This window comes from Heliangelus exortis, chromosome 9 (genome assembly GCF_036169615.1).
Source record: "Heliangelus exortis chromosome 9, bHelExo1.hap1, whole genome shotgun sequence".
Classification (NCBI taxonomy): Eukaryota; Metazoa; Chordata; class Aves; order Apodiformes; family Trochilidae; genus Heliangelus; species Heliangelus exortis.
In genome coordinates, this window is record NC_092430.1 from 20,461,132 (window position 1) to 20,487,974 (window position 26,843).

The 26,843-nt window shown below is 37.7% G+C and overlaps 1 protein-coding gene across 5 annotated transcripts in view; it reads right to left on the reverse strand.

Annotated features, from left to right (window-relative positions):
- NAALADL2 (N-acetylated alpha-linked acidic dipeptidase like 2) overlaps positions 1 to 26,843 on the reverse strand; it is a 363,639-nt gene that overhangs the window by 214,794 nt on the left and 122,002 nt on the right. The window contains exon 1 of one of the 5 annotated variants that reach the window (XM_071752642.1): positions 15,074 to 15,136. The exons of the other annotated variants lie outside the window; for them this stretch is intronic. The gene's annotated coding sequence lies outside the window, so the exon portion shown is untranslated. Of the gene's footprint in view, positions 1 to 15,073; positions 15,137 to 26,843 lie in introns of those variants that run through there. 5 annotated transcript variants of the gene reach the window in all.

The window sequence follows — 26,843 nt, forward strand, 5'->3', positions numbered from 1 at the left end:
TACCAAGCATTAAGCACAGCCAAACCCTCAGAAGAAAATACAGGAAAATGCATACACACATAACCTAAAGGAAAAATCTCACAAATAAGACCAAGAATATATGCATCAAGGAACACAAAAAAGGCTCAGTCTCCACCACACCTGAAGACAGGTAACAGACCTTGCCCCCCCCACCTTAAATAAATGGCATGCATTAGTTGGAATTTTCTAAGACTGTCATTAAAAAATAAAATCTAGAAACTGTAGTTCAGTCAAATCATAAATGCTATGCAATCAATACACTGCAAGACACACGATTTCCTAAATCCTATCAAAAACAATGAGTTAGTTCCCTCTCTCCACTCTCATTGGCATTACAGAAAACTACAGGCATACTTTTTAATATAATTTGTAGCATTCAGATTCTGTAAAACAAACAAACAAACAAACAAAATTTAAAACAAACAAAAAAACCAAACCAAAACAAAAAAGGAACCCATGCTCCTTAAGAAATAAATATTTTTTTCTCTACCATTAACTGCTCCATAAATCAAATGGCATTGAAAAATTTATAAATGTAAACACACTTCTTTTCCTTGACTTATGCAAGCAAAAGCCCCAGTCTCAAAATTCATGGTGTGTGGCTCATAGTGGTCTGGAAGCCCGAGATCCTGGGGCCAAGAATTTTATTTCTTGCCACAACAATGAGCAGTTAAGGACACACATAAATGTTACCTTCTCCCACCTCAATTCAGACATGTTCACATGAATTTAGGAAATCAAATTTCTGTCTGGGGCTTCATTGTTTGGTTGCTTTTCCAGAAGCTCCCAGGTATTTGAATCCTCCAAGGCAGCAATCTGGGAGTCAGAGTATTATCATTTTGGAAACACAAAACCACAGTGGTCACCTTTATAGGAACAGATACTACACACATGTACATGTGCCTTTGTGTATAAATTTTATAACTAGAGATCATAAGTGTACGTGTGTGTTTGTATAAAAACATTTTTTTTAATTGAAGTATTTTATACACACTTCGAAAAACGAGGCAGGCCAAGTTATGGCATCAGTGCCCTGGACCTCTGCCTACCCAGGACCTATTAGTGGGACACCCAAGAGCTGCTCAGAGAGAGGTTTCTCACAAGAAGGCAGTGGTTTTATTCTTAAGCACTTTTACCCACCTATTACTATCACTAGAGTTTAGCACCACTCAAGTGCTAAAACTTGAAATTACTATTTTCTCATATGGTAATAGACTTAAATATTATTTAGACTTCCTTTCCTCCACAAATGTGATGAAAATAATCTGCAAGTACTTTCATTTAGAACCACTTATGATATAAAATCATTTCAGACTGTGGCTTCACTAGCATAGTATAAAAATGTATATTAAAGCTGACTCTGAAATATTTGCAAGCTATAATACCATTCCAGTACCAAATTCTATGAAATTATACTCACTGAAAAAGAGACTGTTAGCTGATTATTCACATAAGCAGTAAGCCACGGAAAAGCATTGTTGATATCTTATAGCCAAAGTGGTATAAAATATTTGCAGCAGACTAAAAAGGACACTCTGCATGTAAACAGCTTTGCCTTTCCTTATTACAGAGTCACAAAGAAAATCTCCACATTTTTATGGTTTTCTCTGATAAATATGTCGCTTTTCCAGGAAATCAATGAGTTGCTTTTATAGAAAACCTGGGCACAGACAGGCTGGCTTAATGACATCCCTTAAATATTTACTATACAAAGAGCCACTTAATTGCACATCCATATACCCAATAGGCAAAAAAGAAAAACCCAAACAACCACCCAACATTTCAAGCCTCACGATTATCACACATTAATTTACACCTCCTTTTTAGTTACTGAAAACAATCTCCAAAATAATAAGCTTGTAAATCTGCTTCTAATACAGACTGTTTCACACTGAACATGCCCAGAGAAAGCCACATACATTTGCCATCCAGGCAGTTTGGACAAAGTCACTTCTAGCCATGGTTTGTATAAGCCTTGTGGTCTGACCTGTGCAGAAGAAATCCATCCCCCCGTGAGGACAGAAATTTATACTGTTGGATCAGGCCCAAATTATCTAATTTTCATTGGCACTAGTAAATTACCTGAGAAATGCACAAAATAGCCAAGGAGGGTGAGCAGTGCCACTCTACTCTCGTGCAGGAAACAAGAGGGAGCAAAGGTACCAGGGAGGGGACATTACCATCTGGCTCTTCAGCCTCCAGGGGCATATAAAGAAACAGTGGAAAATGGGATTCTGAAAAGGACTTCTCTTAGCTTGGGTGGAAAAGAGAGAAAAGGTTTCTGCATAAAAGGAGAGTTAGCAGCTACCACAGTCCTTCATAGCCAGGGTGTTCTCTTCAGGGCTGGCAGTCTTGCTTACATTCAGATATCCCAAATTGAGCTGTTACCATGTTTCCTTTTATTCCTTTTGCCTCTAATAGTAAGTCTGTTTATCCAGTTGTTTGGGATTTGACACATGACCTCAAGGAGGACACAGCCATTACAATTTATTCTCCCTGGCTTCTGGGAAAAGGCTTGACTTGCGGAGGCTTTGCATTTTTAACTTTTTAAAATGTATTTTGTTAGTAACTGACTCCTTGCTGTCAATTGTTGCCTGCAGAAGAGTTAGATTTTTAAGGAAAACAGCAAGACATGTTCAGGCATATGACAGGCACAGCACACTGACAGGGGCAGGGAGAGACAAGACTCATGAAAGCCAGGATTATGTTCCAGCCGAGAACTTAGACTCTTATATTTTCGAGCAATTTCTCAAAAGAAGTAACACATAAATGGAACAGCTGCCCATACAAAAATTAAAGCACCAACTGCTGCATATTTTACTTCATCTCCACAGGCACACAAGGTTGAAAAAAGTTTCGTACGTCTATTTCTCAGTGAAATAAACTCAGCCAGAAAGCAGCTTTCTGACTTCTGAAGATGCTCACTGTTCATGGAGAGCAAACATCAGCTCTTGGAGGAAGCTACACATTACGTCCCTGGAAGCCAACACAGTGTCAGCCCAGTGATCCTGTGCATCTCCTGGGGGAGTATATAAATACAACAACAAAAAAACCCACTAACCAGGAGCACCGGATTTTGACAGAGACAGCACAGCTTCCTCCCACTCCTGACGCTGATGGATGTTTTCCGTACCAAAACTGACAGTGACAAAAGAGGCTTTAACGTGAAGGCACCTTTCCAGGCCCTCGTCAGGCAGCTGGGAAAGCTGGTACTGACTGACAAGCAAGACAAATATTACAAATGATTGACATCCCTAAAACAAACACATAAGAGGTGAGGTGTCTTCAAAGAGCAACCGCTACTGCTGCTGGTAGGATTCTTTTAATGCTTATTACAGGGACTGGTGATGCAGCTGAGAGGAGAAATGCCTCTTTCCTGCTGGCACCAGCCCTGTCCTGACCTCAGTCCTCTGCCCAAAGCAACCAAAAGTAGTTATGTTGGGATTCCTGAAGTAGTGAACAGACTGCCTTCATCTGGAATGGTGCTTGAGACATGTACCAGTATTACGAAAAAGAAACACAAGTTGGAAAAGGATGAAAAATAGAGGTGAAACTAGAGACAGGACAGAGAGAGCAACAAATGAAAGGAGAATATTTCCATTGCTGCCTGGTAAACACACGGTTGTCATTTCCACTGTCTTTTCTCCATTTTCTCAGCCACGCCTGGCTTTGTCTTCTCGGGGGGAAAACACACAAGAGATGAGGAAAAATTATTTGATACCTTTTACATTCCTCTCAGTTCCAAGCAATGGTTCAACATTACTTGAGAAGTCATCTGCAGAAGGCAAATCATTAAAATGTGGCACAGCCATCACCATCCCAGAGACACAGCCACTAATTTGGCAATAGGAACTCAGGTTTTCCACATTTCAGTTCAGTCTAGAGGCAGAGTCCATTTATTGCACAGCCAGAACAATGTGGCAAAGGATCTTGGATTTCTTGGGAAAAGAGCCATAATAAGGTTGTATGTTTTGGACAAGATTAGCACCTGCTGCAAATAAAAGTCCTATTTATACTTGCTAAGGATCCAGTCTGCCAAGGAATAGAATAAATTTAATATTCAATTATGGGAACAAGAACTTAAATTTAGTACAGATGAGGATCATGACGTAAAATACAGCATCCTACAATCCATCATGGTTAGCGTGATTTTATTGGATCATTAGGAATGCTTATGGAACCTATGAGTTTCTGGGCACTACTTCAGGATCAGTAATAAAAAAATTCATTCTCTAGTTACCTCCTAAAGCAACTACACATACCATATACAATGAAGAATTATAGTCTACTTGAGAAAAGATACTTAACTCCTTACAATGCATCAATAAAAGATGCCTGATCCGAGCTGAAATTTGAATGCTTTGAGTTTGATGAGCTTTGAAAATACTGCTGTGTAGAGTATTGGGTTTTTATTCTCTTTTTTTGTTTCAAAAACACTGTTATCCTACAGACATTCTAATAGGAGCACAGAAGCAGAAAAAGCCCTCAGCATTTCTTTTCAGTTACGTCAAATTTTAACCATTACAGTGGAGATAAATATAAATATACTGCATGAAGTCCATACCAAGCTCTATCTGCACATTAGGGATTTAGGTATGTCCAGCAGCAGACAGGAGGATGACTGCTCATGAAGAAATCTTTTTGGAGTCACCATGCATCCCCTCTTGTCCTCTCATCCCTTGGATCTGCACATATCCTCCTTGCAGAAGGGTTATCCTTCCTACTCTGCTGCTTTAAGCTCTCTCCATATTTACTATGCTCTGAAGAATTTTAATAAATATTCCATGTGGTATCCAAAGAGCAAATAAAAATGATTAACTAACAGTCAGCACAAATGCCTCTAAAGCAGCATGCTCTCTTCTTTCATGCAGGATCATGAAGTTCAATACCATGATAAAGGTTAAGTTTATTATGTATTAGAGAGATCCGAGATCTCATCATGAAACCCCTTCTTTTTTTCCCCCTTTTTTTTTTTTTTTAGAAAGTGTAATAAAAGGAGGTGCACAGATAAATGTTGACCTTTAAAAATATCGTGTGTTCCTGTGGGACAAAATGTGGTGTATTTGGTTGTTAGTTTTTATAAGATTAATTAGTCTGGCATGTTAATTGATACTTTTTGGTAGATGAGAACAATAGAATAATTTGTTCCCCTTTAAAGGAATCCTGCAATAAATGCAATCCACAGATGAGTAACTGCACTGCTCTTCATGGCAATATACTATTTTTAGGAGATACATTCTTGAACATAAAACAAATCCATCCATTTGGTTAAGTTATCTGAAAACATCATGTAGCAAAGATTTTTCAGACAGCAAGTCCTTTGTAGACTGGAACACCAAACCAGATATATAGAAGAGGTCTCCCATTTAACAGGATGACGTATCATCAACAGAAAGCCTTGCTAGTAGTTCAGGATTATTGCCTATGCACAATTTCTACTGGAATGCAACTTCCACACAAGCACAAAAGCATTTGGTTTGTAAAAAGGCAGCACTGTTAGAACTGCTGGCCTTGCTTAGCTGCTTCTTGTACCAGTACCTAGGTATATAGTCTTGACAACCTTTTACAATCTGACCTTCAGAAATCTCACATTAGTACACAAGTGCATACAGTATATACTGCAAACACTAATGAAGATGTTTAGACAGGGTAGTTGGATGTCAGACACACGATACACTTGTCGCAGATAAATATATTATCCACATCAACTGAGCCGTAGAAACTCTCCAGTCGCCTGGTCTTAGCTCATAAAAAATAAGGTAACATGCATTAGCAAAGTTCTCTGTCCCTTCAGGTTAAGCCAAGTCAAACAAGTTTGCATTTCTGCAAACACAGCCAGTTCCTGCATGGCTGCTGATCCACAGCAACTCAGCAGGTGTTGGTAAACTCATCGTGTTTGTCACTCATTAGATGCACTGCTGCCATCTCAGGGATTGCTCCACACATAACCTCAAGTAAATAAGAGACCAACTGCACAGCCAGAACCTTCCTCCTATCGTACCAGTCCCAGCCAGTCCCGTGAGGGACTACACAAAGACCTATCTGCCTGGCAGCTCCCACCACACCAGTTGCAAAGCTGTCCCAATATTGGACCTCTCCATTTTTAAGGCACAATGGAAATATTTCAGCCTATACATAACAGCCAAGAGTAGGCATGTAACTGACTATAAATTAGGTATTGGGATGACATACCACTGTACTTAGCTTCTAATATTGCAGTTAATGTTTGTTTTTTTCCCAGCAAACCAGCAATTCTAGCAATGCCTGAATACACACATGTGTGGCTGTTGTTGGAGGAGCTGCTGAATTGAGACTGGGGAATTCAAACAGAAATGAAAGACCTGCCTACCTTAATGAATCTAGCCTAAATGAAGTGGTTAATTGCCCACTAGGGCAAGCCAGAACAGGCACCAACCAACCAGACCAATGTCCCAGTCTTGACAAAAGGAGGAGAAGAGAAAGGCATTTGGTACTTGCTAGTAGCAGGAAATAATTCAGTTTAATGGGACACCACGTGTCTATTGGGACTTCTGCTCAAAAAGGTCACTATGAATTGTGGTTGGACTCTTATGGTTCCTCCAGCAAACCCACTGGCAGAGGTTTGGGAAGAATGGTGTTGAAATCTGCCAGACAACAATTCCCGTTTTGGTGTTGCACAATGACTGAACTCATTTATTTGTTGGGTTTGTCAGCCAGGATGACTTTTCTATGAATCAGAAATGAAAGTGCCCTTCCAATCAAGTAAGTGCTTGATCTCACTTCCTTGGCTTTGGGAAGCTGTGTCTAGACTGCTTGGTTGATAGGGAGCAGCAGAAAGCAAGTGACAGGAGAGGATGAGGAGGACATTTTGTAAACGAGAAGCATGCCTACACCAGGTGTGGAGGAGGAAAAGGTATATTGATGACTTTTACACTAGAATTATGCTGACATTATTTTATCCTTCCCATAACTGCAAATAAGAAAGATTAATTTTACAGCAGCAGACTTTCCCCATGACTTCCACACTCAAGTTAAATTAATGCTTCAGTTGTGCTTAATCTAAATTTCTGTCTTCTAAACTGAAGGCAAACGATTTCTTATCACTATTTCTGTACAATCTGATGCTAAAGGTTCATCAATTTTGTTTCCCACCAATATGATTAAACTCTTACTAAGGAGAAAAAACATTGTTAGTAAGCAAATCAAATTTTTCTAAAACTCTCTCATGTACTACCGGTTATTAGCTCCTTCAACCAAAACAGCAAAATCACACTAGTCTTGGGCTTATTTTCTAGCTATGCACTAAGCTGCAAGCATGAGATGTTTCTCCCCTCTAATTTGGCCTGTCCCAAACTGGCAACATATAGGGCATGAATTTGAATTTTCCTCTCTACAACTCTTTAAAAAGAAAGAACTCTTAGAATCATAAACTTCCAATAGTGCAATTTTAACTCCTTTGGTGAAGGACAGAAAAAAATTCACTTTGTAAAATATAACTCTAATACTAAGAATAAAACACCCTCCACTATTATCAAAAAGTCATAAAACATCTGGGTTTAACAATAATCTGGCTGAGGAGCACTATGCATAACAGAAATAAAATTCGTTAGTGCTGTTCATCATCTTCTATCTTTACAATGATACTGTGCTCACACATTAATTACAGATATTAGATAAGTAAATTGGATAAGTAAATTGTATCAGGATGCCCTGAAAGGCTGGCACACCAACTGCTGGAAGAGCATAAAACCATTAACTTGCTGAGATGCCTTCTCTCCCTGCCAGCAGACTGATTTCACAACATAACACTTTGTCAGTCATTTACCTTCATCTGTACTTAGGAAAGATTTCCCCTCATAAGCCCTTTATGCATCGCAGCTCTGTCTAGGAGGTGAAAAAGACTCTTCTGGGTGGGGCTTGGGGAATTAAGGGGTTCCTGATGCTGCTTTCAAACAAACAAGTGAATAATACACCAGTGGCACCACAAGGAGTGAACTCTGCCAATGCTGAGATTATTTGTTTTGTTGTACAGGTACCATAAACATACTGCAGGACTAAACTGGTCTGGTGCATTAATCTATCTACTTAATTTAGAGTAAGTGCACAGTGGAAGCTCTGGCACATTCATCAGAGGACCAGGCTCCAGCAGCACCACAGGTACTGAGGCATTATTATTGCACAAGCTCTGTTGGATAAAACCCTTTTGGAAAACCAAAACACTACAGAATTTCAATCCCAGATACACAGTACCCCAGCTTTTTACTACTGACAGATTTTGGGGACTCTTCATCCTCCCAGTACTGCCCCACAGCAGGGCCAGCTGACTTGGGTTTGTGAAGCAAGGAAAAGGGATGGGCTCCTCCCTCTCTTTAATTACTAATTAAAATTATGAAGTCCCTAAAAAAAATAAAAACTCTGCCTCTAGCAAGGGTAAATTCCACAGCATATCAGCAAATGTAGGGTTTTGACAGGTGACTTGTCATCAACAATAAAAGGTCTGAACACAGAATAAAATACTTGTGGTGTCTATCACTTCTGCCAAGAAATTCAATGACAAGTGAGGAACAGCAAGGAAAGAGGATAAAACATCACAGACTTAAGTCTGCAAACAGCACTGGCCTGGAAGGAAGGAAAAGCTAACAAAATGTATCACTAGGCATAATTAACAGCTGTGTAAGAAACCAGATTTCAGAGGAAATCCTCCTTCTGTAGAGCTTTAAGGGTGACAATAAAGCTTAAACTGTCACAAGCATTTGATTAGTACATTACAGATGGAATTTAAAACTGGCAGGTTAATAATCAAGAACTCCCCAGGCTATCAGACTCCCAGTAATGCATCTCCTCCTTTACCTAGACCAATCAGCCTACATTCATACTTTCCTACAACCTGAAAAAATACATCTGCTAGTAAAAAAAATAGCTTTTCTTGGAAACAGATTAAATATTTATGCTTTTCTATTGCTGATATAAACACTGTTCCTACACATTTTTCTAGACAGAGCAGCTTCACTGCAAAACTTAATCATGCAGTTCCCTGAAAACTGCTTAAAAGAATGTTTTAGAAACATACTTAGAATTAAACATTTTTTAAAATCCCATAAAACTTATAATCACTGTTCCAGCCATTTTAATACTGAAAAACAGCTTGTGTTCAGAAGATGAACAGCCTTTGCTAGCACTACATATGCCCTTCCAGTACTTAATTAGCTGATAATACTCTGGGTGCCTGGAATGTAAAATTCAAATGCCTTGCTTACCAATGTGTTTAGTATTCTGCAAATAAGTCTTCACACCAACTAAATCCCTTGTTATTATGAAAATGCTTCCATACTGTTGTAATAACACAAGGTAACACTGTCAATGCTACTAATCACGAGGTTATTCTTTGAGCAATTGCAGGACTTATGAGTAATCATTGGTATGGATATGCTACTATTCAGTACAGAGTACAGAAAATCTAATAATACCTTTCAAATAAATCTGATTAATGCTACAGTATCCTTTAAGTGAGGTATGTACATAAAAAAAAAAATCTTTTCAAACCACTGAGAAGCAGTATTTTAACAGTGCAGTAATTAACTGTAGTAATTGGGCAGTAATTTCAAAGCACAGTAATTTACAAGTGTATGCAATCAACAAAAAATTGTTTTACTTCTCAATACCTGAAATTATTGCTAAATATCAGGTTTGATCTGAGACAAGACCATTACTTCCAATTCGCCCAGAACAGGCAAATTAGGAGAGATTTTTTTCTCACAGGAAACTTTTGGGGAAACTTGGGAATGAGCCCAAATTCCCTATCAAGTCAAGCAGCATGCCAAGAGCCCGCAAGATCTCCACAGAAATGTTCAATGATACTAGATTATAGTTTAGTCTAGTTCTAAAATTTTTAACTGAACTAACACATAGGAGGAAAAAGTCTCCATTCATCATAGATTACTTATAAAATGATACATGAAATCAATTTATTACTCTAAGAAGTTATCTTCTTAAATTTCCTAAGAAGAAAATTACATGGCTGCAGAGCAAGGAAATCCTACAATCAAGAAGACTAACACTAAGACAGAAAACTAGTAAGAACTTTAAGAAAATTAGTAAGGTTTTCAATAATACACAATCATTTACAAAGTATACCTAAGGAATGAAAGCAGAAACTTTGGCACAATACAAGAATGGAAACATTTTAGAGAATTATTTAATTAGTAACTTACGTGTATGATAACATTTTCCTTTCACATACACAACTCAGCCGAACCCACAGAAGTTGGTGTGGCAGGGAAGAAACACCTCCTCTGAGACCAATCAGTCCCAAACTTCCTTCACTTGTGCCTAATGAAACACCTGAACTGGAAGTGCTTCACCAGCCCCCAAAATCCATCTAATCTGGACCATAAGGTAAATGTGAGGATGTCTGCTAACCAGTAAAATATCATTTGGTCAAAAAAAGGACATAGACAACATCAGGTTAATTAGAAACATTTATCTGTAAATGTTAGAAGCTTTCCTAAAATTTTCTTACTTATACAAGTGTCATGGCCTCTAAAAGCAGTTTGTGGCACTCCAAAATCATAGCATACTGAAGGATTTATTTTTTCCAAACATGCAAAATGGATTCTTTACTATGTGAAGAAAACCATAACAATTTAATTAAATTGGACTACAGAAAACCAAACTGGTGCAGACAATCTATTCTTTTAGAGGTAAAGCAAGTAAAGAAGATTGTATGCCTGAACTTTTTACCGGTGTTTCATTACTCTGTTTCCTCCCATACATATAACATGCACTGTCAGGCTGTGCCACATCCCCAGGCAAGAGCACATGAAGCATCTCTACCTTTGCATTCAGAGAAAAGAGCTTTGCAGTGGTAAACTCTGATCTTTTTCAGTGGAAAAATTCCTCAATAGCCAATTTTACTGAGCACACATCACTTGGCATCATCTCCTGCACCTCTGCCCTTCTACACCTGAAATTGCTCTTCCTGAAGTTCAAAGGTAAAGAGCCTTTCTCTGCCCTCAAAGCTGTCACTCTGAAAGCCACCACCCATGGGTAAAATTGCAGCTACAGCAGGAAGTTGTCAAATAAATGAAATGCATGACTTAACCCATCATTAGAGCCAATGTGTACAAAAAATGTGACAAATAATATAATGACCCTTATTAACAGCTTTACCCTAAGTTCAACTTCTTTGTTTAAATTATATTTTTTGCAGCACCTGGTAGTCATTGTTAATTTGTATATGCAGTACAGTATCACCCAGAAACACAAGATGAAGGAGTTGTATGCCAAATATAATATTTTGAAGAATTCCTACCTTAATTTAACTGCACAGTTTTTTTGGAAGCCATATATTAGCTACCCCTATGAATTCACTTCAAACAACAGCTTCAGGTAAGAAGAATTTACTTTATGCAGATAAAATACCCAAACACAAAGACTAATGGAGAGCCTGAGAACACAGAAAATTCTCCTTTGGGTTTTGATTGTTTTTTTTTTATCAACATCCTTGATAATAATAATAAGCCTCAAAACCTGCATGCCTAAATGGCACACTATTTTGATTAGAGTTTGTTTTGCCATTTGTAGGCAAACACAAAAATCACACATCTCCTTGGTAACAAATTGAGTCCAGCTCAATATCCAAAAAAGCCTTTCTAACCCCATCATGTGAAGGGGACTCTTCTTGTCCCCTCTGACCAGGGATGGCAGATGCAGGGGCCCCACTCCTCCCACCCAGAAGCCTCCTTCTGGACACAGGTAACTCCATATTCAGTCAAGGTGACAACAAAGACTTCCAGCTTGAGGTTATCAAACACTTTTTACAGTCAGGCCATAAACCTGCACCAATGGATTTGTGTCTTTGCTCAGCTGCCCTGAGTGTGGTGGGTTTGGGCACAACCCACACCCCAAACAATTCCCACTCTCTCACTTTATTCCTGATATGTCTGATATTAGTTGGTTGTGTAGTGACTGAGAGCTGATGAATATCTCCCTAACTGCACTACATGAAACTGCATCGTGGAAGGAACCTGTTATTGATGGCACAATACATTATAATACAATTTTACAGAGATCTTATAGATTTCTCACTTTTCACCTACCAGCTTTACTTCAGAGAGAGGTTTAAGCAAGAGTCAACCTGACTTTTGTTTTAATCTCTCAACAATGACAATATAATTAAGCTGTAAATGATATATCAAAGTGCCATGCACAAAGATGAACTGACAAGAGTAATTCTTAGTACTCAAAAGCCTTCAGTTTCATATATCATAATATCCTGTAAAGCAAGTCCACTGACATCTGCTTGACTGTAAAAGCAATAGCTTGGTATAAACCTCAATTCATCCTTCAAACAGGAATATGTGCTTGCTGCTGAGTACTAGCACTATGTGCATTACAAGAGTTGAAGCCTGCAACATTTATTATTTCATTTATTTATTAACTGCTTACCACAAAATGGAGGGCAGAACTTGCCTTATTCTTGTATGAGAGTGTTTCATACAAGCGATCTGCCTACATTTTTTTAAACTTTTTATCATCATGACAGATATTTTGCTTCTTTGGGAGGCGCTGAAGAACAGTATTTGGCACATCTGGTTAGGATCAAAATAAAAATTAAAAAAAATAATTATTTTTATAAAGGAGGATTTGTATTCAAGTTCTCATTGTTTCTCATGTCACTTTAGTTTCAAAGCCTTTCAGGGCTGCAGCAGATCTTAGTTCTGCACCTACAAGACTGAGAATCTCATTTACAGCTGGGATCCTAAGGCACTACTGTAATGCAATTATTATTATCATCACCATCATATCTCCCCAATCAATCTGAGTATGTGCTTCTAATGAGTTCATGTCTTGAGGCAGTTAATGCTCAGACTGATTTGGAGGTTTTTTTTGTTGTTGTTAAATAACCATTCGTTGCAGCAAATTGAAAGCTTTATCAAATGAAAATTAGTATTTAGAGAGCAACTATGAAAAGTCTGATTACAGCAAGAAAATTATCAAGAAGAGATTAACCTAGTTCATTTGGGGGGCGAACTGTATTTGGTGGGTTAAGAGATATGGCTTGGCCAAGAGACATTTTGCTTATATATTTGGATTCTGCTGTGGCAGAATAGAATAATTTTCTTGAAATAAATTAATTATACAAAAAAGATTAAATATTTTCCCATACAGACTGTGTGTAGAAGGCATGCATGCTATTTAAATGGCTGTTTTGGCAAAATAGACATTCAGGAAATTTGTTTCCTGCACATTGCTGTGCAATTGATGACAATAAATCTCCACACCTTCCTCAGAGAAAACCAAGGACAATTCTTTCTTGGACATCAGATACCAGAGAGCTTCCAACTTGAAAAAAGAAACAAAAAAACACAACAACTTAATTTGCTCTTAATTGATAAAATACTTTGCTACTGAAGTGCCAATTGTGAATAATTACCATTCAATCACATGAATCAGACCTGTGCATATGACTGAATGTACAGTGTCCTTTTCAGCTGTGTGCCTGCAAGTATTTGCATTAGAAAGCCACCATTTTCAAGGCAAGCATATAAAGAAAAGTGAAGGTGAAAACTTTTTCATTATCTTAGAAGACAGCCTATTACCTATATCACTTTCTCAGATATCCATCCATCCACACCTAATGAGTCCTATGATTTAGTCAGAACACATTCATAAAGATGATTCATATTTGTTATGCAGCCACTTGATGTTAATAGCAAAGCTGATGTCTTAAATCACAGCTCTTTCTCTGTGATAGCCAAGAGGCAAAGCAACACTTTGGAAAACAGAGGAAAGAATTTATTAGGGCAACTTCATGAAAGCAACATTTACAAGAAAAATGTGAAGCAAAAACATCAGGGTCAAAAGTGCCATAATCAAATCCTTAGATAGTATTAGCTGCTGCATAACTAAGAAGTTAGTACTGATCCTTTCTCTGCATATGTTAATTTTCCCAAACATTACTGGATCTAGGTCAAAAACTCCCATATTTAATTTTATCTATAATCTGTTCTCAGGGTTCTATACAGATGTATAATAACCTTTATATATTTGCTAACAAGAGGCAAGTATCATTCTTTCCTATACTTGTAAGCATTTAACCATAACTGGAAAAAGTAAATTTCAACAAAAAAAAGTCTTGTATTTAGCAGCTGAAGAGACTTGCTGATTTTTAATTCCATTGGTTAAGGGAGAAATAATACAAGAGCTTTAAAGTACCAGTACTAAGCCAGTAACAAACACCAACTGACCCAGTGCCTTCAGGAAAACTACTTGTGTACTTCAATGTTACCTCCTTAATGAATTCTGTTGGATCCCAGAGCATGCAGGGGTTTCCAGGGATGAATCCTCTCTACATACACCCCACTCATCCAATGGATCCAGACACATTCAATTTGTGTTGACTGCAAGCTCCAGAGCTTTAAAGAACACTGTAGCTTTACAGCCAGGAAGGAAGAAACATATGAGTAAGTTTGGCATTACACAAAAGAAAACAATTAGGCACAAGATACTCATCAGCTCTTGGAATTCTCTTAGTAGATCCATAGATAATGAGATATTGCAGCATCAAGCTCCAGTGAGAATGGGTGCATTTTCAACTAGAACCAACAATCCCTGACATTTCACTTGATTTCAAGAGAGCTCCCCATGCCTTACATTGCTATTAAAAACCTCTAAATTAATCCAGGAGGATTGCTGATCAAGCAGTGAATAGGATGGGATTTTACAAAGTCATAGGCTAATTTCTGCTTCTATTTTTCTGGTTAGAGATTGTAACAATGGAAATACTGAACTCAAGCCTCCATTACCAACCATACAGTATTTTTAAGAAGGAATGAAATAACTGCCAAACTGGAAAAAAAAGTAGAGAGATGAGAACAAGATGTGCATACACCCGAGCAAAGTGGAATAATTGCATAATTAAGTAGGTCAACTGCAGGTATGGATTTCTTTTAAGGCAATCCAAAAAAAAGTCTGAAATGTTGCATGTGAAGGCATGCTCCAAAAGAATTCAGAACTGCAAACAGGCCTTTGTCTAATGCAAATCAAGGGAAACAAAACTGAAAGCACCTACCCTAAGGAGCTCCCACTGGAAAGATGTCCTTATTTCCCAACTTTCTCCCTGGGAAGTTGCTGTGGAATAACCAGAGTGACGGAGGAGCACATGTTGCCCAACTACTTCTTAAAGGTATTTTTGTCAGGTGATTTGTAAGCAGGAGCCTGGATTGGACAGGAAATTATCTTCCTTACAACCACCCTCTAGAATTTTGCATAAGAAAAAAATTGCTATTCACAATATATTAATACAGCAATTGCTGCCTTCCTTGCACCTTTTTTATCTAAAGTGAGCTCTGACATTTCATTAGTAGTTAGAATTCCAATGTGATTTTTAAATACAAAGCTAACATAGCCAAAATAAAACGATGAAAGGAGGTCAAGAACTACCCTGTCAAATAACAAACCTTCCATTTTGGGGGGAAAGGGGCAATTACTTATTAAAGGGAAAACACCTCTGAGGAAGAAATTGGTAATAACTCTTGGGGATCTGTGGATCAGTTTGGTTGGTGGATTTCAGTGGGACAAGACATACAGATTTCCTCCAGCTGCTAAACACACTTGGAGATTTTTAATTTATAAATGTTTTGACTCTTCAGGTGTCTTTTAATCTTGTGAAACTCACACTATTTCCTTCCTAACTTTTTAAAAAAATTTGTTAAGGAAAAAAGCTAGAACTGGAATCCAAGAGGCTCAAGGATGCCATCACCAGAATCTCATGTCTGGAAGTGCTTCAACTTTATAAATCTGAAGAGAAACAAACGCTCATCCTAAAGAACACTGAGGTTTTCCTCTTAACAACACACATGGCTCAAAATGCAGGTGTTTCAGCACACAGGCTAAACAAAGGCCCTGGAAATCTCCATTTCCCATGCAGAGGAGCACACAGAAAACCACAGACCTCATGGCTGAACCCCAGGAAAGGTCAGAAGTAGTCCAGACAGGGGGACATCTTGTTCCAAGCAAGCTTTAACCTGCCACACAAACCAACAGAGTGGGAAAACTCAGACTTTTGAAGGCAACAAGCCTCAGGAAAGGGAAGACATGAAAAACTGAGGGATGGGGAAATCCTCCCCCCTCTACACTACACCCCATCACTGGGCACCTCCTTTCTGAAGTAAAGCGAGGCAAGGATAGATGTGGTTGTCCCATCTTTTTGTTAAAGAAAATTGACTCCCCCCTCCCTGTGAGAAGGATCAGAGAGACAGCACTGGGCATGGGATTTCTTATTTAGACTTCTGCATGGCAAGGCTGAGGGATAAGCTCTTGCACCACATGGGGGTGGGAGCCTCCAAACACATCAAAATCTTGCATGTGCTGGCAGTCCTGGTTCAGAGCCTCCAGGTCAATGAACAATGGGATCTCACTGATAAGAGCAGGTATAAAATAAAAACGTACAACTTCCTACAGCTCTAAGCTCACTACTCCCTTCTCCACCCAAGTATCAAAATCTATGGATACTAAATAAGTTAAAACAAGGCTAGAGGTCATTGCACAGCATCTTTTCCTAGGCAGTTTATTCTTATATAGGCTGAGCTGCAGCACTGTCAGGTGCAGGAGAGAAAAAAAAAAAAAAAAGAAAAAAAAGAAAAAGGATAAAAAAGAAAAAGGATAAAAAAAAAAAAAAAAAAAAAAAAAAAAAAAAAAAAGAAGAATGTAATAAGAAAAAAAAAAGAAAAAAGAAGAAATAAGGAAAAAAGTGAGGAGAAGAAAAAAGAAAAAGCAGAGGAGAAGAAAAAAAAAAACACAAAAAAAATCCCAACAAAACAAAACCAAAAACCCCAAAAAATAAAAAAAAAAACCACCAAAAAACCCCACCACAAATAAAGCAACCGTCAGAACAATATGTTTTGGTAAATTAATAGAGTTTTGGGAGGATCCAAGAAAGTTCCTGAAATTTCTGCCTCCCCTTTATAATGTCATGCTTCTAATTTTCTTCATTTATATCAATAAACACTGGGTTACACAACTATTAGTCTAGCTGAGAACTGTACAAAAGCTCACTAAATCTGTCTCTAATTATTATGATTAATAGTCCAAAAAGATCAGCTTCTCAAATTAATGACCTAAGCAACTGGTATAGAAAAAAGAATATTTTTCTGGGTAAGCAGAGTCTTCAGTCTTTTCAGTTAATGAAATCTTGAGCAGTCCATTCAGTAATACTACATTCTAATTTCCTGTAACTACCTATTTCCACATATTTGCATCGATTATGCTGCCACTATATATTTATTTGAGATGAATTATTTTTAAATTACACTGAAACTTAGTCTCATGCTTATTTTAATACTGCAGAAATGCTTTGGACTTATCATTTTTCTCACTTCTTCCAGAGCATGCACTATACAGGGGGTTTTGTATTACTACTCCTACTATTCACCAATGCTTATTTTTAAGGGACAGGTTCTGCATTTAATACCTGAGGTTTGTAAAGCAGGCTCTCAACACTTCAAACATATATGGACAAATTAAGAGATATAATAGTTAAAATACTTACAGGAAATATTTCTTGATTTTTTCTGTGATTAGTGCTCCAATGTCTGTTATTTTATAGTGATTTTTAAAGAATATCAAAGCAAGCTGATCACATAACCTTATTACATATTTTGCAAGTGAGAGACACTATTAGAAGAGTCTTACCAAACCCACAAAGTAGGTATCACATTTTTTCAGATCTAATACCCCTGGAGGCTCTGAAACATTAGAGCAAAGTCACTCAGAATAAGCTGTTACCTCATCCTTGCCATCCTCAAACTTCAGAAAAGCTTCTTCCACCCCTTGAAAACAAGGTATGTGGTAAGGACTGCATCTACTACATTGATTTCCAAAGAGGAAGACAATGTGGTCCCCAAGCATCAAAACACAGTACTAGTGGGTTAGGAGAAAAAATCTCTTCAAAAACATGCCAAGGAATAATACTTTCCTTGCCATCTAAGACAGACTGAAAATGTAGTGTCTTCTCAACCAGGATTGATAAATTTTGCTCCGTGTATCTCCACCTGGAATCTCTTTTTTCCAGCATCTCTCATCGGTATTCTTTTACTTTTTTTTTTCCCTTGAAGTGAAAACATGAACAGCCCTGTATGGAAAATTAAGCCTTGCAGAACATAATGAGAAACCTTCCCACAGCTGCAGGGAGCTTAAGGGATTGCTCATTAGGAGTTAGACTTCAAACTATATTGATATGGTCAATGTCACAGGGAAGAAGTGTCTGTCTCAGGAGTGCCAAAGACCACTGACATTTCTGTTTTGTCCTTTCTCATAATGGCCCACTCCAAGGACCACTTGAATATCATTTAACAACCTTCATAATTTAAAAATCATTTAACAACCAGTTTCAAGTATCCAGTGTAATGGCCACAGCTTTTATTTCACTTGCTCTTTTCTTCTGGCTTCATAATCTGCAGAACAGTTGTGGTATTTGGTCTTCTACTATAGGTCTCGTATTTCTCTTGGGAATTTTTTTATAGGCTATGATACCTCTTCAGCAGATTCTCCCTGGACAAGTCACTTACTGAGTTCCTCCAAACTGTGGTCCTGTTTCCCTATTTGTCATTAGTTAAATGCAACAGTCTCTGAATCCAGAGACTGAATCCCTGACACGGGGTTGAGAAAAATATACACAAATCCTACTTTCAAACATGGGTTGAAAAGCTAACAGAACCTACAGAACTATTGGAGGAGAACTTGCTTCCACTCGAAAATTCCTCTTATAAATTTAAAATTACCTGCCTGGTTTAAACAAGTTTGTGTTCCGTGTTTCTGTCATCATTTGAGTTAATAACATTCATTCTTCAGTACCTGTGAATAACCAAGACTGCAAAGATTAAAAGGGAAAGTCGATAGCTAAAACAACTGGTTTGGCAGCTGCTCGAAAGAAACAGGAGTGGTTCAACCACTGAATTCTCACACATGAGTCTGGGAATGCCCTGCAGAGGACTACTTAGGACACACTGCTGGCTGGTGTGTGGGAAACCTAAGAACAGGAGAGTTTCAACATGAGAGGTACATTTGAATGCTCTTCAAAGCAACTGTAAAAGCTATGCAAAAGCCACTCAATTCTATTAGGAAGATTATTGGGAAATGGCAAATTACTCATAGCTGTTTTGCTTCTGTTGTCATTGCTTGAAATGCCAGAGCTTGCAACCAACCTGATATTTGAAAAACTCACTAAATGCATCTCAGACACTCTTGCACCATGATCACCCCTCTCTATGATGAAATGTGAAAGAAAAAAAATCCTTTAAAGTGAAAGAACTGCACTTCTTTCTACAACAAGAAGACACAACTGCACTGAAAGAGGATGTGATACTGTGCTTTGAAGGTTTCCGAGCAGCAGTAGTGGAAGGGGGAGCATTGCTGCTAATGCTGGAAAGCATCCAATGCACAAAGCTGTAATTAAGGCTCATATAACTGAAAAATATTTAACTCTCTTTTTTTGATTGGGTCATTCTACAGAACACAACGCTGACACCTTTTTAATGTGAAAAGAGGAAATTGACACTTTCACCTAGAGGTAACTGGGGCTTACCTTCCTCTTACCAAAACTTTCTGTGACAGCAGGACAAAGAAGAACATTTAATCACTTCTGTGACACTTCAACAGCCCTTTTACTTCCTTTTCCTGTACTAGGAAGAAATTCACATCATACTGAAGTGTAAAACTACCTAAATTTCATCTGCTTTCAAGTCTCAACAAAAATTCCCTACAATTTACCTGCCTGGAGTGACCTTGCAAAGTCTAGGTATATTTCTTAGCTCAGACTGAACTGGCAAGAATAGACCCCCTCGCAAACATTCCGAAGAGTTAAAAAAAAAAAACCAAAAACTAATTTGCTCCTGTGCACATACAAGGTAAACAGAATTTGTGCAAGCATTCATGTGTATGAGATTTCTCAAGGCTTCATATGACACAAGTTCGTAAAACATACTTGTGCCTGATGCTATGTATTTTATACCCCCACCACTCACCTCTCTTCTGTTACTGTGAATTTTATTATGGGATGAAAGTTTAAACACATAAGGAGAGTTTTAGTAGTTGACTGGGAGAAGGTGATCCTTAGTTAGAAATGTGTTTCTCCCATTAAGACTCCTTTACTAATGATGCCATGAAAAGACAGTTATACCACATCCCACACTTGAATGACATCCTTGCCAATGGTGGCTGCTAAAAGAATTGTCCCAAGAGCTAAACATCACATTAAAAATCATATTGAGGGAATCTGGAATAGGAGTTTTTCTAAAACTGCAAAACTCGAGAAACCCAGTTAGATTAATAAACTTTAGAGTTACTACTTCAGTAAAACAAGAATCCCTTTCTCCTCTTCTTGCCATCTTTAATGAGGGCTTTCCCTTATCTAGGTACCACACTAAAAAAATATTACAAACAGACAATAAGATATCATAGTGGTATTGCTACTGTTAGCACCAGGTTTTGATCTGACTCCTCAGTCTGTAATGCAAGGAATTCAGGAAAAATAACTCACCACAAAGCCAAAGTCATGCTGGGTTTTAGACCTCTACATAAAGAGGAAATATACATCCAGATTCCCAAAATTATCACTGTTTGTCAAAAGAAGCCCCTGATTTAAAAAGACAATCCATAGGGATACCAACCAATAAACTCAAATGCTGTAATTGCAGATGGCCATATTTTCTACAGAGCACTGAAAAATGGGCCCATTTTGTTCTCACATCTGGGAGCCAATTAAGCCACATTCAACACGCTACAAACTGCTGTGACATACAAAATCTAAGACCTACACAACCTTAAAGACTCTGAAATCCATTCACAGTGAGAAAGTCAAAGTTAAGTTTCTTTTTTTAAAAAAACAAAAAAACCTAAAAAACCCAAAACTACACTACCCTATTGACATTACACAATAGTACCACATGTTCACTATTGAACAATGAGAACTGACCAATGTTCAGTACTTGTGCAAATTTTATCAGCGTGGATTTATTTTTTAAAAGACCACTTTCTCATACTGTTCCCTACTTCCAACAGCAGTTTAATTGTTACCGTTTTGGAGCACCCAATCTGCTGGAACTTGGGGATCCCTAAGTCAGGAGAAAAGGAAATAAAACCCCAAACTACAAACCCAAAGACCAATCAAATTGACCAGGTTTGTAACTCTTCATGAAGAGATGTCACTACAAAAATGGCAGTCATTATGACAGAAATCAGTTAGATAAAGGATACAAGAAATGCAGAATTAAAGGCCTAGTAAAGAATAAGAAATTTCTTCAGGTGGCCTTGTTGGTGGTCATAGCCTGCATTTTACAAAACCTCACCCTTTTTCATGCATGAAGGGAACTGCTTCTTAAAAGCATTAATTTCATGAAGTCTCCCACAACTGAGGCTGAGCTCTTTGAGAAACTAGATTATAAATTAATGTAATATACTTCAAAAGAATTGTAACTGATTTCTTAAAAACCATCTTATGGCATCTAATAGGTTTTTCCTATTAGAAAAAGAAAATATTAGAAAAAGGTGGCAATCTGAGGTTCACATGCACACAAGACTTCCTTACTTGCAGGCATCTCCTCCTCCCCATGTTCAACTCTCTCCAGATTCTCTTCTTTAAAAGAAGCCTCATTACTCAAGATTAGGTTTTGTGTTCCACCTTGAGCTGCAGGGGAAGATTACACCCACAGTGTAGCTCATAGTGCAATTTCTTACCTAGTTAAAGAGGAATAAAAAGTGATCAAAAGAGGCAAATCATTCTTATTTTTAAAGCAAGGCTTCCACAGGCTGCTGATACTACAGAGCAGAAATTCTGCCACATCATTGTGGCCACACTGTCTAATCACAGCTCTTCAAAACACTGAATAGGGCATTCAACATCCCCTTTCCACCACCACAAATAAGTGGATTATTGAGATTTTCTAAGAAAAACTGTTTCCCTAGGAAAGAACTGGTTCTTAAAAAAAAAAAAACCTAAGCAGGTTCACACAAATGCATTCTAAAAACCTAACTATGAGGTTTCATATTCTGAGGAAACTGCTCAATTTCCCCTTGTGAGCCCTATCATGTTTGAGCATTTAGCTCTTCAGGTGGGTGCTCTCTCACTTTCCATTACCTCGTGGGAGTGAAAAGATGGGGAGTGGCAGGGAACAAGACTGAAACATTTCCTGAGCATCTCTAATTACAAGCACCACTGTCCTCAAAGAGAGGTTTAATTTGCCTTATTCTTATTTTAGCCTAGTCAGTTCACTCATATTTAACAATTACTGAAAGACATTATGCTGTTGGTCTTGAAATTATTTTTAGACACCATCAGAAGCCTAGCCTTAGAAAAAATTCATAATTTAATTTGTCTCAAAGAGAGTAATGCACATACTCAAATAAGAAAAGCTCCACACTGACAAAAGAGCAAAAGCTTGTCAAATGACAGATGAAGTACAAAAAAAATCATGTAAAACTCCCAACAATGAGAAGATGCTCAGTGAACACTGCTCAGCTAGCTCAGACTCACTGTGCCAGTCTTGCAATATTTAAAGGCCAAGACTTATCATCAGGTTGGGAAGAAATTGCAATTCTGACCTAATTCCTGACAGTTTTACCTCTAGGCTGCCCCACTACAACAATGAATTAATCCAAAACAACAGTGCCAAGCTGTGACACTGCAAACTGTTCCTAAGGTAAATCATGTGGGTCTTGAAGCATCAGGTAGAGCCAGCATGGAACAAGCCTGGAGATTAAAGATATACACAAAAAAATTTATCCTAAATAAAATAAAACCAACATTATTGAACTAAGGTACAAGTAAGCTATTCTCTAAAAGTTGTGACTGCTACAAAAAGCTTACTATATATACATATGTATTAGCATCATGTGCATAAAGATGATAACCTCTGTCATAATGGCTCAAGATGGGGGACTGGAGCACAATATAAATATTGGAAAGCACAACACTGTGCACAGCATCCCAAAATGTTGCCCTTCTCATGAGTATTAGGAAAATTGCTGATTATAGCCAAAGCTTTATGTGCTGCAAAATACTGACAGTGGCAGAAGTTAATGTTCTAATGCTGAAGAATTCTAACAGAGGCAGCCTTTAGGAAAAGGAAATAGGAAATAAAAAGGAAAATATGAATACTAGAACAAAAACAAACCACACAACTTTTCAGTTTCCTGCTATTCAGCTTTCAGGTTTGTTTTACTTTTGATATAAAGCTCTACTGCAAATTTCTAAAAACTGGGTATTTTTCTTTTGCCCAAATATTTATGACACTCAGTGGCAAGACAGATTTTAATCTAAGTCTACAGTTCCTATTACATTCCCCCAGTCAATCTTGTCTCTCGAATGGGGTAAAAATCATCTCTAAAACCTGAATTCTCTCTGACTAGGTAGAAGTTGGACCAATTTCTTAGTGATGAGTGAAGGAAAGCAACAAATTCACTAAATTGGATTCAGGTCTGCACACAGTTATAGTACAACTCATCTAACCTCTACTTAAGCATCTTAGAATGAGATCTTATGATTTAAAAACATCACAAAATTTCTGAAGTGGGGTTTTACTCAATAATACTGAGCCTGTATTTTTTTCCTGCTCCTTTCCCTCCATGTTGTTATCAGCCTTTTCCTTTTTTTTTTCCTGTTTTATTTTGTGTTTATTTATAGTGATCAAATCATAGTTTTACTCCCTCCACTAATATTACTCCCGATGCTCTAAAGTGAAAAATAAAACCCTTGTCTCTTAACATGCCTTAATAAAACAACTGAGAATATTGTTCTATTTTGAATGAAATTCCAGTAGACATGAATGGGTGAGATTTTCAGCCATGCCACTTTATTGCACATAAGGCAGCATTGAGTCCCTTGTGGGACAGAGACAGCTGAAATGGCAGCATCACAAAGTACAGGACACAAACCTCTGATCCAAACGTAACACTTGTTGTTAACATTAACTCTGTGAATCCTGGATTTGAGAGAAATGTGGGCTCAGCAAAGAGGGGAGGATAACAGAAGGCAGAAAAAAAATTAAATAAAAACCAAGGAAATGGGTATTCATCAGAATCAGCTCACAAAGAAACTGCACTTTGGTTAAGCCTGGTGAAGGAGAGTTTGAACTGAGAGCAAATTAATCCTTCTCAGATTCTCAAAAAAACAGAGAAAATATTACACATTACTTATTACATACACGAGACATCTCACAGGATAAAAATACTTCCTTTAGCAAAGCCTCAAATTTTGCACAGATTTCTGATCAAACCAGATGCAAACACTTACTTGGCCTTTGCTACCCAGACATTTTCTGAAAAACTCCAATCAAAACTTTTAAATGATTTAACTGGAGAAGTTAAATGAATCTCTAAGCAAGAGAAGAAAAGCCAGAAACTGCATTATACAATGCTATAATTAATCATTAACACAGAGTAACATTTAATACTTTTCCTTTGAAGTTTGGCAGCATGGGAAAGTACTAATGATGGAAAGCCTGGGGTAATTGCAGCTAGCAGGTGGTTTAGCCTCAGGAGCTGGAATCAGGAAGACCTTGGCATTTTCATTATTATTTCCTCCTAAGAGATCAGAAGACAAAGTCTTGATTCAACACAGTGAAACTTAAAAGTGCAGGTACAGCTAAGCTGAGGAGGAAAAACAGTGCAGAGAAGCTCAGCAACTGAGAACAGAAGTGGGAGAAGCTGAAGTCACTGGCCAGAAAGGTGATGGTACAGGAAAGCTCTCAGGAGGCATCCAACAACAGTTAAGCCCCAAAATGCAAAGTAATAGCACAAATTATTTTCTTTCATTAATAATGAGATGTGTCTGCACATGCCTGGAAAATACCCATGGTCTATACCCAGGAGGTCTATATAACCATGGTCTATACCCATGAGGTCAAGTGTTTCCTAAAACATGATGAATGTTTGTGACCAATACATATTTTTTAAAGTAATTTTAGAATTTGGGAAATGATTGAAATAAGTTATTCTTCTAAAACGAGTTGGAGGAGATCATGTGACACACAGCACAAAGATTTCTTGAAATTTTTATTGAAAAACATTGTTATGTTCCCCCAGAAGACTGAGCTGCTGCAGAAATGACAAAGGAGCTCTGAGCTAACGAGGAACTGATCTGACTGAATTTCCAAGGAAGTTTTACTATAGCTTATCTGAAGTAATTCCTTAATACAAATCTCTTTGTCAAAACTCTGACAATCATTGTTATTTCCTCAGCTTCTAGTGAGCAAATAAATTCTTTCATGCAGTATCATGCTCCGGAAAAAAAAAAAAAATCTCATACAGACTCTAATGTGTCATAAATTACAACAAACTATTCTAAGTACTTCCATATATCATTTTCAGACTTAAGAAGAAATTCATGTCTTTCACTAAGAGAAAATTCTCAGGAATTTGAAGGTTCTTAATATTCCAGGCAACTTTTTTCTGGCAGCAGGGACTCAGTCCATCCCCAGCAACAAGTGCACAGTACATACTTCTGAGGGGCAACATCAGGAGGTGAAGTTTAAATATTTCATTAAATTAACTTCTCTCTGCTTGCAGACATTTCTTTCAGCTGCACAGTCACTGAAATTTAGAAACTAATACCAATGCTTATGCAAATTTAATTTGACTAATGTGATGAAAGAAAAAAGTATAATTTATCACGCAGCAGATTTACTTTCTCATAGCCCTGCAGTCTGCTCTTTTCCCTTCATCCAAACAGTCTTTGGATAAGGCCTGTTGTAATTATGCCACTTTACTTGGAGCTGCTGCAGCAATACCTGGGGAAGCACAGTTGCCAGAAGTGATGCAGGTGGAACTGTGTCCAAAAATTGACTTAGAGGTTGAATGGATGCTCTTTTTTACATCTGACTTCTGGGGTCTGTGATCCAGCAGGAGAGTCAGTCATCTTACATCAATTTTGTGAATGTATCAGAAAAAAAGGAGATGAACAAAAAATTCCACACACGACCCAAACTAAATAGTAAAGAGGTGGATTTCAAATAGCTACTTTCAGCTGGATTATATCTGGTCTTTTTTTTTTTTTTTTTTAATTCAAATAGTGGACCACTAGATATTGCTGGTAGTGCTCAGCACAATACAAAGCAAAATCAAAAAAGCAGAGTATTCTCTGTGAACAGAAGACAGTATGTATGTTCATTTGATCTCTACTGGTAACAACCAGGAAAGCACCAATCAACCCACCAAAAAGTTAATATACAGAAGACAGTTGATCCTGTAACTTCTTGCCAGTTCAATGCTTTGCAGGTGATATGGCCTTCAGATGGGGAAGCCTACAGAAGTACTAAAATGTAGTCCTGCAAGTGCAGGACCCTTGCAGGAATAAAATGTGACAGGCAGTCTTTGAAACTAAAATATCATCAAAAGGAGAAAGCTTAAATACATGCAAGAAGCTTCATCAGCTAATTTTACAATACAAACAAGCACAACACCCATGGCAGATAAGAACAAAAACCTTAACCAAATCTACTGCATATGACATGCAGAGAGCATCCAAAACACTTGAGGATTCCTCTGCAACTGGAGCAGGAATTACCATTTCATGAAATTCCCTATCTACCTCTTCTTTTGCTTTTTTTGTATTTTTCCTCTGCTCTTCCTAGTAGAGGTAGGCATCTATCTACATACAGCTAACACACACAAACCCACAAAAGCACAACAGTAGGCCAACAAAGCTTATTCCTCACATTGTGTATAAAAGCAGAGTCCCTTTTATTCTCAGTGGCATTACAAAGCAATCTGGCATTTAGTTACTCTCTTACCAGTACTTTTGTCATTATAACTTCAGACATGCTGGCTGATCCTATCGGCTTTAAAGA